Here is a 13828-nt window from a genome sequence, read left to right as displayed (position 1 = left end):
TTATTAATTGAATTTAAGATTTTTCTGTTTCTAATTTATAATTTTGAACAGCAAAACATCATCAGTTTTAACAGTAAGTGTCATAAGTAACTTTTCAACACGTCACATAAAAGCCATAAGTATCTTTTAAACATTAAGACGTCATAGGCCATTTTTTAAAACTCAAAGACTGTGGTTCGTAACCACTTTTTGCCTATGGACCCTTTTTGGTTCCTATTTTATTCCTCTGGATCCCCACAGCCATTCGATGTCTAAATAAAATCCTATTCTATTTTTATAAGGATGTCCAACCACATTTCATGGTTTGCTACCTCAACAGCTCCTTTATAGGATCCAATAGCTAAGGATATCATCAGGAAGAAGCACGACCGGTTTCGGCCCCTAGTCCTCTACCGCTTTCGACGTGACGGGACCCATCCTTTCGGAGGTGTCTCCAGTCCTGGTGCTGAGTGCGTTTTTTTTCTTTTCTCTTTGGTCTTTTGTCCCTTGATTCCTTCGATGCCGCGTCAACGAATGTCAGCGGGCGAATGACCACCCTGCGAATCTTCCCGAATATAATTAGGAAATGTTTAAAATTGTTAAAATATATTCTGTATACTGTAGAAGTATAAACTATTTATGGCATATAAATTTTAACAACAAAATCTTAAGTGGGCCCTGGTTGAGGATCACTGCTCTAAGACATCATAAATAGGATAGTTAAGAGGAATTGTAATATCAAAATCGTACGATTACTGACACAGGGTCAGGAATTGAAACCGCGACCTTATGGCTATAAAACGAACACCTGTTAACCACTAAGAAACGCTCCTTCACTTTTACTCAACTAATCTCTAAGTAATAATCCATTTTACTATAGGGCCAAGGCTTGGAAATTTTGGGGAGGGGATTAGTCGATTAGATTGACTCTTGTACTTGGAAGGATGAAAGCAAAGTCGAGCTCGACGGAATTTGAACTCGGAACGTAAAGACGGACGAAATGCCGCTAAGCATTTTGTCAAACGTGCTAACGATTCTGCCAGCTGGCAGCCTTAAATATTTATTTATAATAGCGACACTGGTTGATTGATTTCCCAGTCATGCTTTCCATCGCAGAGAAGGAGAGGGAGAGAGAGCAACAGAGAGATACAGAGATACAGATAGAGAGAAAGAGAGAGAGAGGGCAATTGAAAGTAAAACAGAGATACAGAGAGAGATAGAGAGCAACAGAGAGAGGGGAGAGAGCATCAGAGAGAGAGAAAGAGAAAGGGAGAAGGAGTGAGAGAGAAACAGGGTGAGAGCAACAGGGAGATACAGAGAGAGAGAGAGAGAGAGCGAGAGAACGAGAGAGCGAGAGAACGAGAGAGAGAGAGCAACAGAAAGAGAAACTGAGAGCTACAGAGAGAGAGAGAGTGAGAGTGAGATACAGAGATAAAGAAAGAGAAAAAGAAAGAGAGAGAAAGAGAGAGTGCAACAGGGAGAGAGCAACAGAGAGATAAAGAGAGATACAGAAAGTGAGAGAGAGCAACAAAGAGAGGGAGAAAGAGATAAAGAATGAGAGAGAGAGAGCAACAGAGAGAGAAAGAGAGAAAGAGAGAGACAGAGAGAAAGAGAAAGTTCTCGAAAGGCTGAGTGTCTCTATGAGGCTTGGTAAAGGGAAGCTGCCCACACTCAGTGAGACGGAAAGAATTACAGAAGCAGAAGAGGAAGGAAATGGCAATAGTCACGTGACGAATTATGCAAATGAGAAATTTGTTTTCATTCATTTTATTTTAAGATAATGAGCAATTTTTCTTTTTGAAAATTACTTATACATTTCATCGTTTCGTAAAAGCACCAAGTGATTGGCTGCAAGTTAATTTAGAATTATTTGTATATGATACGCCATATCTCCTGATATTACACCCGTTGGCAAAAATATAAAGTATACTTCAAGGGTTATCCGCCATCTTGCAGTTGTAATAAATTCTATAAAAACTGATATTCCGTCGCTTACGACGATTTGTGTTCCAGTTGATGCAATCAACAGAACAGCCTGCTCGTGGAATTAACGAATGAAAGTGGCTGGGTACTCCACAGACTCAAGTAACCCTTAGCATGGTTCCCAGGGAAATTTAGCGTGACACAGAATGTGAACTGACTGGCCCTTTGAAATATGGGTACGACACACTTTTGCCAGCTGAGTGGACGGGAGAAACTTGAAATAAAATGTGTTTCTTAAAGAAAAAGAGACACACGGCCTCGCTAGGAATCGAACTCACGTCCATGAGCTGAATACTCTTCACGACTAAGCCACGCGCCTTCGCTAGTAATTTATCCAGAAATAGAACTTAATCATAACAGTTTTAATCGCTAACTTCTGTCTCTTGATATGAATCGGAAATGAATTTTTAAAATTTAATTTAATTATTAATTTTTCATCCACTTAAAATTAAAATACCGGTAGTTTACGTTTTGATATTAATAAACACCTACGATTGTCGTTATTATTTTTATACAGCCATTATATCGTTTATACTATTATTATATCTTTAACCCGTATTTATAGTTTATACATTACTCACACCGGATATTGGTTATAACTCATCGTTCTCGACCAAATAACCACGTTCAAGTTTCTTTCTTCGAAATTTATTTCTCAGAGTTTGCTGATTATTATTGTCGTTGCTTTTATTGTTGTTGTTGTTGCGCGCGCGCGCATGTGTGTACGGGTTTATGTTCGTGTTTGTGTGCGACACCTTGAGTAAATCTCATGGTTACAGACTCAATCCGACGCAATGAAATTGCTTAGAGAGGGAATATGTTAGCTGATCAAATTTCACGTGTCCCTAATTAACACTCTGCGTCACCCAGATTCTGAGCGAAGGTTATATTAAGAATATATTAAATGATTGAGTATATGTGGTATACTCAGCCACACATATTCAACTATAAGATGGACTATACCACTAACTCAAACGCTGTGTCACACCGGTTTCACCCGAAGTTTACGCTCAAGGCACATGCGCTTGAGGTATATTCAACCACTTACACTATAAAGTCTACATGATAATAATGGTTTCTAATTCATGCACAAGGCCGGCAATTTTGAGAGCAGGAGATCAGTCAATATCATCTAGCTCAGTAATTCTTTGCTACTTTATTTTATCGACCTTAGAGGTATGAAAAGCTAAGTTCACCCTGACAAGATTTGAACTCAGAATGTGAACGTAGAGTCGAAAGACATGCCGCGAAACATTTTCCCGACGCTCTGACAATCCTACAAGCTCTCTGCCTTAGCCTACATTTATAATAACGGTTTCACATTTTGGCACAAAGCCAGCAATTTCGGGGGAGGAGTTAAGACAATTGCAACGACCCCAATACTCGGTTGGTACAGTTTTTATCGACCTCGAAAGCAAGAAAGGCAACGACGACCTCGAAAGAAATTGAACTTAGAAACTAAAACCCCGCGAAACGCCGCCAACGATTCTGCAAGCTCGACGCCCCAATCTGCAATCGTTATTTCTGTTATCTGTTATGTGGTCTTTCAGCTGGAGTGATTTCTGACAGATACGATTAGTCAGAAACCGAACCAGATGGAAGACTATTCAATCGCTCCAGGGCATCGGTTGTTTAGTCCTAGGAAAGGCTATGTGGTCAGAAGTTTGCTTCCCAACCACATGGTTCCGAGTTCAGATCCAATGCGTGGTACCTTGAGCAAGTGTCTTCTACTATAGCCTCAGGCCGACCATTGGAGTGTTTGCTGCAATGTGTGTGCTGTGTATGCATGTGTGCGTGTGTGTGTATGCTTATATGTGTACTTGTGTGCGCGCGTGCGCGTGCGTGATGTGTGTGTATGTGTTTGTATATTTGTGTTTGTGCATACGTATGTCTGTGTGCGTACTTGTATGTGTGCGCGTTTGCATGTAAGTTTTGTGTGTGTGCGCGCGCATTCATGTGTGTGTGTGATGAGCGTGTTTGTGCAGTATGTTTTAGAATATTTATTATCCTCCAATGCGTGAATATTTCTAAGATGGTGATTTCTAGAAGTTTTCTGTAATTCATTGGTTGAGAAATAGCCAAGGTATTCCGGATGTCAATCTGACGCTTGGTGACAAATTTCCCCAAATCTCATGAATCTTTCTTAAGATTCGTGCTGGGGTTGATTCTTTCGAGTAAAAGTTCTTCAAGGTAGTGCTCCAGCATGGCGGCAGTCTAATGGAATAAAACAAGTAAAATATGAAACGATAAAAAAATAGAGTATAACACTCTTCTGTAGGTGATCGAGATGAAGATTCTGAGATTGGTGATACAGAAAGACTAGTTGTTACATTAGTCGGAGTAAAAGCCTGTTTGGAGCTGAATTCTACCCGGAAGAATTGGGAATATAAGGAAGAGTGAGAGAGAAAAAACCCTCAACAAACCTCAGTTTCCAGAGTCCCAACAGTTAAAAATGCTCCAGGAACAACAAAGGAAATATCTATTGGCTAAAGGTTCTGTAGGAATCTTAAGAGGAAAAATGCTGAAAACATCAAAGAAAATGAAGATTCAGCAGGAAAATCGAAACAAGGAGAAGAAAAATTCTTTCTAAAAGATAATGAAACACATTCTCAGTAAAATACTGATCATACCATGATGAAATGGGATTATCGCAATTACGTATTTGAGGCACGATGGGCTCTCCCTAGAAATTAGAATAATAAAAGCAATTAGGTTCGAAATATAAACAAAGGAGTGGCTGTGTGGTAAGTAGCTTGCTAACCAACCACATGGTTCCGGGTTCAGTCCCACTGCGTGGCATCTTGGGCAAGTGTCTTCTGCTATAGCCCCGGGCCGACCAATGCCTTGTGAGTGGATTTGGTAGACGGAAACTGAAAGAAGCCTGTCGTATATATGTATATATATATATATGTATGTGTGTGTGTTTGTGTGTCTGTGTTTGTCCCCCTAGCATTGCTTGACAACCGATGCTTGTGTATTTACGTCCCCGTCACCTAGCGGTTCGGCAAAAGAGACCGATAGAATAAGTACTGGGCTTACAAAGAATAAGTCCCGGGGTCGATTTGCTCGACTAAAGGCAGTGCTCCAGCATGGCCGCAGTCAAATGACTGAAACAAGATAAAAGAGAAAAAGAGAAAAACATGCAAAAGATAGATTAATAATAAAATTAAAATTACAATGACATTATACCGAATTTAAAAGAAAACCCTCTTTAAACGCCGATGTTTCTCGACACCAAATGCAACAGAAAACGCTTAATGTTAAGTTTCACTTGAACACAGCTGCAGATATGATTAAGTAAAAAGGGGCTGGGGGTGCACTAACGCAACCTAACCAGAAAATCTTTCATGTATTTTTTCTTTAAATTATACGTTACCTTAACTATTATGTGTTTTATTGTACTTCCACTCTTCATTGAATAAATTCGTGCAAAAATATATGCGTGTATGGACATACGTATGTGTGTGTGCAAGTACATACGTATGTGTGTGCGTATTGTACATATATATAGAGATCCCACGTATAAATGTAAATATACATACATATAGATGGGGTCTGTAAGTGCATGTGCACACCTTAAAAATTCTAAATACTCCCTACCGCATATTGCATGACGTCGTAATTTCTAAGCATGTATTTTCAGACTCCATGTTTTTTCTCTTTCTCCGTAATCCCCAGTGAAGGTTTCGTATCTTTCGCATCCCTTCGAGTTCCTGTGGCTAATAATAAAAAATAGTTTGTCTTTCTTCCCTCCTTTCGAGTTCGATAAAAATAAGTACAAGCTTAGTACTGGGGGTCGATGTAATCGACTAACGACCCTCCCCACAAAGTTCAGACCTTGTGTCTATAGTAGAAAGGATTCTTCTTCTTCTTCTTCTTCTTCTTCTTCTTCTTCTTCTTCTTCTTCTTCTTCTTCTTCTTCTTATTATTATTATTATTATTATTATTATCATCATCATTATTATTATTATTATTATTATTATTATTATTATTATTATTATTATTATTATTATTATTGCCGTAGTCGCTGTTGCTACACTTTAGCAACAGTTGTTTTTTGTCATACACACACACACACAACACACACACACACCCACACACATACTGTCCCAATTTTTGAATTGTCTATTAAATGTAGAAGGTAAACAGTAAAACATCACTTATACAATCTGAGAGAAAACATTAATAGAGGTAGTGTGCAGCTGCTGTTGATATTCGAGATATCATCTCCAGAGTTGATATCCTTACAATATCACACACATGAGACCCTGCTTTTTCTCCATATTCCTCGCGTTGTTCCTTAATCCCAGTTCTACCAAGCATTACCTTGTCTTGCCAGATACTCTATCGCTAATTCCACATGCCAATTTCGTCATTCCAACCACCGAAAAGTATATTGGATCTTATTTCTCTTTATCAAACTCTATTGAATATCGAAATATCAAAGGAATTCTACGTTTCTTTATTCTTCGTATTTTTTTTTATTCGATTATACCAAAGGGTTTGTATTTTTATCATTTCTCCACTCTTTGTTAATCGCAGTTTCTCCGCAATTCCCACGGAACAATGCACAATCTGTGCAACGCTATGACGTGTCTTTTGTCATCTGCCATCTTGAATCTGTTTACTTTATTACCTTATGATATGCGCTACACTTTCTATCTCTTCTCTTTCTCTCTCTATTATCACCACGCGTTCTATATTAGGGTGATTCAATGGTGATATCTTAAAAAACCAAAAAAACAAAAAAAACAAAACCACATTGATGTCGTTTACTGTGCGAGCCGAGGAGCTTGTTACACAGCTAAAAATATTATTCCTTCTACATCATATCTTCTTAGGTTTAGCTTTCTCACCAACAATCATGTTCTTACGATATATAAATCATTTCATCTCCTTAAAAACCTTTCCATTTCTCTCTTTCTTTCTTTCTTTCTTTCTTTCTTTCTTTCTTTCTTTCTTTCTTTCTTTCTTTCTTTCTTTCTTTCTTTCTTTCTTTCTCTTTGTATTTCCAAACTTGCTGGAAACAACAGCTATATATCACTCGAACAATACACTACGGTATTTTAAAAGAAGAAGGCTGATGGATGATGTAGTCTTAAATACAACGTGAAAATCATTTTGGTTACATGAGCAGTTTAGAAAATCTACAGATGGAGACATAATTGTGTGGTTTACTTTCGAACTACATGTTTTCTAGTTCGATTCCACACCACGGCATCTTGGGAAAATGATTTTACCACACTCTCATAACAACCAAATTTTTCTGAAAGAAATTTGATGGTGAGAGACTACGTGAAAAATTCCATTGAAGGAACATTTCCAGTTTTAATGTGGCAAGTTTATTCCGGGTTCCAAGTTAACACCATTTCTAAGGTCGCAGGAGATTTAGTGGATTCCACTCTGTTATAGACATGGATAGAATTTTACTCCAGCGGCAGCTTTTCCTTTCTTCTCTCCAGGCAGGAAGACCTTAGAAGAGGTCATGTGACCTGCCCTTCTAGCCACCACCAATTTATTTTCCTAACACTAGTTTAATGATAACTAAGTTATTTTACTAAGTTCTTTGTTAGATTTAAAATTAATTGAAAGTAACACAGAACATCTCAAAATAAATATGATAGCAAAATGGTTAAGGCATCAACCCTTTTGATACCAACCCAGCTGGAACTGCCTCTGGCTCTGTAGTATAAATGTCTTGTTTTCGTAAGTTCTAAATTAAAAGCTTCCACCAAACCTTAGTCACAATTGATGTTCCTAACACAAGCTTAATGATAACTAAGTTATTTTACTAAATTCTTTGTTAGATTTAAAATTAATTGAAAGAAACACAGAGCATCTCAAAATAAATATGGTAAAAAAAGGGTTAAATAAAATGAATTTAAGTTATACAAAAACTCCTCTTTTGTATCTGTTGTTTGGTATGTAGCAAACATTTTCGGAACTCACAGGAAAATGTCGCTGAATTATGATAATTATAAACCTATACATTATTTACAACTAATAAATTATCGTTTCTTCTTAAAAGTCATCCTCACCATCTATAATGGCACCCCCCACCACAAACTGTAGAAACAGGAACCTATATAAATAAAAAATAACATAAATAATAATAAAATAATAATAAAAATGAATGATAGATATAAAGCTAGAATGATTATTCTTTTTAAATATTTACAAAACATTTAGAGTTGATAAATCGGATTTTGAAAATACAGAAAATTTATTAGCATATTAATTGTGGTCCGGAATTAAAAATATAGTTTCTATTACACTCATCCTCACACACACACACACACAGACTTACATACACAAGCGTAGTCATTCACACATATTTTTACTCAGATACTCACACACTCATATACACACATCCTTTTCCCACACATGAAGATTATTCATTCACGATGATGCGCGCACACACGCATGCACTCACATCACATTTCCATTTAAACACGCGTAGTCGTAGTGACACACACACTTCCCTACTCGCAAGTACCTGGAAACAGTTATACACACATATCTATGATGGCACTCCGTCGGTTACGGCGATAAGGGTTCCATTTGAAATTAACATGCAAGTGGCTGAGCGCTCCACAGGCATGTGTACTCTTAACGTGTAGTCCTCGGGGAGATTCAGCGTGACACAGACTGTGACAAGGCTGGCCCCTTTGAAATACAGGTACAACAGAAACAGGAAGAAAGAGTGAGAGAAAGTTGTGGTGAAAGAGTACAGCAGGGTCCGCCACCACCCCCTGCCGGAGTCTTGTGGAGCTTTAAGTGTTTTCGCTCAATAAACTCTCACGACGCCCGGTCTGGGAATCAAAACCGAGATCCGCTGCCCTAACCACTGGGCCATTGCACCTCCATACACATCTCTTTACACACTCACATACTCTTTAGACAATCTATAACACGCACATATCTATACGCACTCACATACTCACACATATGCAAATCACTCACTCACACACACACACCACACACACACACACACACACATACACACCACATATGCTCATTATTCCTTGATATTTATTTCTAATATTTTAACAAAAGGAAACGGGAATGATGAATACTCTGAGAGAAAACTGCAGTTCTTTAATGAAAACAACACACACAAACACACACACACAAACACACACACACACACACACAAATACACACAGTCGCATGAACATTTCACACATGCTCACACAGACTCATACAAATTCCCATAGATTCACGTACATATTCCTTCATACTTAGACCTACACTCTTTCTCTCTCCTTCTCTCTCCCTCTCTCTCTTACACACTTAGATCCAACCACTCACCTACAATGTTACTACTTATCAGTTTCTAATATATAACGAAAAAAGTAAAGTTGATTAATGTTAGAAGACTAAACGGTACTTTTTCAAGCAGTGAACACGCATACCAAACTAGAGAGACACACATCCTTATGTATGCATACATTCACACGCATGTATACACGCGTACACACGTACATCAGACAAATTGGTGCATTTTATTTATAACACAGGTATTGAAAAGTTAGTAATTTAACTGTTTCTTAGGTGTTCATACGGGTTGGAATGTCTCAAGTATTCGTATACATCACTGCTTAGTGGTTCTAATTCCGCTCTCTCTCTCTCTCTCTCGATCTATCTTCCTTATATATGTATATATATATATATATATATATTATATATATATATATAATAATATATATATATATATATTATATATAATATATATATATAATATATATATATAATATATTATATATATGTATATATATATATATATATGTATATATATGTGTGTGTGTGTGTGTGTATAAGAGCTTGTATGATTTTGAAAAGAAGAATATATTAATCACTAAAATTCCAACGATTTTCCAATTTTACAATATCGAAATAAACTAGTACTTTCATGCGTTACGCAATCATCAGATTTATGCAGTGACAGCCGTATTTCACAAGTGACAACTGTGAGATATATATATGTATATATATATATATATATATAGTAAATCCCCAAAACGATGAACGAACACAAAAAATAAAAACGCGAGGACGTGGTACATATAAAGTATTAGCAGACGCTCAGGGATGGAAAGAGAGATGGTTTAACGTTTCGTGCAACGCTCTTCTTCAGGAACGGAGGAAAGTCCTATCGAAAGGAAGACAGAAGAAGAATATCGCCAACGATTCACATGTGATTACATTTTGAAATGTATATATGCGTATACACACACACACACACACACACACACACACACACCACACACACACACACACCATACACACACACACAACGTAAGCGTTTGGTTATATGAGAGAATGAAAAATCTGAACTTGTGGTAGTTTATAATTTCCTGTTCCTGTGGGTTTTTCTGTACTGAGCGTATGATATGGTGCATGTTTTGAGGTCATCACTGTCTAATCTGATCTTAGTGCAATTAGTTGTTCTGTGTTGAGGTTGTAAATTTTGTGTTACTAAGTGGATATCGTGTACACAATAAAATAATTTAGTCTAAAATGTGTTTTTAAACGTTAATATTGTATTGTAGTATTTTAAAGATTTTGTGACTTGTTTTACAAAATTTGGCTTCATTAGTAACGTCACTGTTGGAAAGTAATCTCACGACAACCATTAGAAAGTTGTCATCAACCACATAGCTATGAATCGAAAAAGAAAATAACAAAAATTATTTCATTCACACACAAAAAAAACGAACAAAAAACATGAAGGAACCATCGAGGAAGCACCATTTTATTTAAAGTGACATTATTATTGACAGCAAAATGAAAAGAAAAATTCTAAAAAACAATTATCAAGAGCTAAAAAAAATCAGTGCTTCTATCATTTTTTTGTTTTTACAAGTCATAAATTCCAACCGCTTTTCCAATTTTTCCACCCATACTAAATTTTATTATCTCTATCGTAATTATTATTATTATTATTATTATTATTATTATTATTATTATTATTATTATTATTATTATCATTATCATCATCATCATCATCATCATCAGCATCATCATTATTATCATTATTATTATTATTATCATTATTATTGTTGTTGTTGTTGTTGATGATGATGTTGTTCGTCTTATTATTACTATTATCGTAGTTGTTGTTGTTTGTGTTGTAGTTGTTTTCGTTAGGCAATGTTACGCATTGACTAGTCTAATGGACGTTCAGTGACATCCAGATATAGCGGAGAAGTGTCCATTAAAGGAGATACTTGTGTTCAAGAATTGACAAAGATAAGAAGCATATAAAGAGCTGAGTTAGATTTTTATTAGCAATATATTCCCGTAGTCTTGAGAGCATGAAATAACATAATGTTAACGTCTACCACGAAAATGTATCGCTCGCGTGCGCGCACACACACGCGCGTACGCACTTCCAAATATGTATATACATACATATATATATATATATATATATATATATACATATATATATATATATACACACGTAAGTCCATAGTTATGCACACACACATAAGTCTATGGATGCGCACAACCGAATTTCAGCCCAGTAGAACACACACGCACACATACACAGAAAAATGAATATATATGTGTATGTATGCATGTATGTGTGTATATATGTGTGTGTATATGTGTGTGTATGTGCATGTGTGCGTGTATATAATTATATGTGCCTATATGTATGTACGTATGAATGCATGTTTGTATGATAATATGAAATATACGTCTGTGTATGAATGTACATTTACATTAAATCACACTCCTATCTATCTATCTATCACTTATATATATATATATATATATATATATATATATATATATATATATGTATATTAATAATAATAATAATAATAATAATATATTAATAATAATAATATGACAACAAAAGAATGAATGAGACTTCGATATTATGTAAAATAGAGGAATTTATCTATAAATATATGTGACAATTAGTTGGTTGTCATAATAAAACTCAGAGTTTCAGAAGTCTGCTCCGGCATCTCATCAATTATTGAGATGCCGGAGCAAACTTCAGACCCGGTATCGAAAACTAGCTAATTGTTACACACACACACACACACACACACACACACACACACACACACACACACACACACACACACACAGTTATATATATATACATACATACATATATGGCCGCAGCCTTCGGGTTGAAACATTTTTAAGGATTTAAGGATTTTATATATACAAGAATTTGGTAGACGGAAACTGAAAGAATCCCGTCATATATACATGCATACATACATATACACACACACACATTCACACATTCACACACACGCACAAACACACACAAACACACACACATGTGCATATATTTGTGTATGCGTTTGTGTCTGTTGTCTGTAGTAAGTGGACAGTTAGGTAATTATGAGAACTAGTTAGTTTTTACAGTTCTATATGCCCACTACGCCATATGTTCCAGGACATATGGCGTAGTGGCTAAGAGCACAGGCTACTAACCCCAGGATTCCGAGTTCGATTCCAGGCAGTTACCTGAATAATAATAATAATAATAATTTATTTTTTATTCTATTTAATTTTTTTTTAGACATCCTCTAGTACAACACAAAAAACAACCAAATATATGGCACACTAGGCATAACAACAACGTGAACTTCCAACCTGTTGTCTCTTGAGGTCTCTGGGTGTGACTTGGAGCCAACTTGTAAAAATATAAAGCAAAAGTCAAACATAGAATAATAATAATAATAATAATAATAATAATAATAATAATAACAACAACAACATCAAAAAAACCTTAGCAATGATAAGGTTCGAAATTTCCCGAAGACACCTGATGAAGACTGGAGGCTATATCAGCCGAAATGTTGTGTTAACAACAAACAAGATGAGGACAAATATCCGTCAAATGTAAATAATGTAAATTATGTAGTTAGTTTTTTGAATTAGGATGTACACTTAGCTTAAACCTTAGCTTGCTCAAGCTGCTAGTTTGTGGGATCGATCACTATACGCCATAATTGCAAAGCAAACTTCTGAATCACTGGGCCATGTCTTAAAACACCGATGATGAAAATAATAATTGTTTTGTTATAGAATTATATCTTTCTCTAAAAGTTTATCGTTAATATCATTACTTGTCTAATATTCACGTGAGACTATTTTCTGTAATCAACCATACAGATTGGTTAAAGCGTAAAGTATTTTCTGAGAATTGATCTGAAGATTGATAACCGTTTATAGAAGATTGATATGTATATTAAATCAATGACGTTTCCATCTGTAGCAGAGACAATCACCAGTATTTCTATGGAGATTATCTACTTGAAGCAAAAATCCAATTCTAGAAAACTCAATTTGAATAAACTTACGGGAAAATATAGTTTCAACAGCATTCATTCTTATTGTTTTCGATAATATTGTTTATATATTTGATATCGTCAAGATGTATTCTCCCGCGTTCCATTCAGGTAGAAAGAAATAAAGGCACACACAAATACGAACGTACAAGTGAATAGAAACACAGAACTACAAGTACATACAAACGCAAAACGCTCACAGATGCGCGCATATGAACGGGCAAACACGCACGCAGAAATATACTGCGGAATAATAATTGTAAAAAATAAGTACCATTTAAATATAGATAACAATAACGACACGTTCTCATATACAGACCACTTCACACACACACACACACACACATGCAATGACTCACACACATACAAATACATACTTGTACATTTATTTCACACTTTAATTATCAAAAAATGCATAGATTCAGAAAGTGGCATTCATACATACTTCCTACTATAGAAGCGCGTGTATACAGATATACATACATCGATGAATAAGCATAAGGAGAATGAAAGAAGGAAGGAAATTTACTATCAGTTTG

At 35.9% G+C, this 13828-nt stretch overlaps 1 long non-coding RNA gene across 1 annotated transcript; it reads left to right on the top strand.

Moving 5' to 3' along the window:
- Positions 1 to 297: 297 nt before the first annotated feature.
- LOC118765534 lies at positions 298 to 13321 on the top strand. Its single transcript, XR_005001397.1, has 2 exons — positions 298 to 449; positions 13114 to 13321. It is a non-coding gene; the product is annotated as an uncharacterized LOC118765534 (long non-coding RNA).
- The last annotated feature ends 507 nt before the right edge of the window (positions 13322 to 13828 follow it).

This window comes from Octopus sinensis, linkage group LG12 (genome assembly GCF_006345805.1).
Source record: "Octopus sinensis linkage group LG12, ASM634580v1, whole genome shotgun sequence".
Taxonomy (NCBI): Eukaryota; Metazoa; Mollusca; class Cephalopoda; order Octopoda; family Octopodidae; genus Octopus; species Octopus sinensis.
Note: the sequence above shows the minus strand (reverse complement) of the source record. Positions and strands in the feature narration are given on the sequence as shown.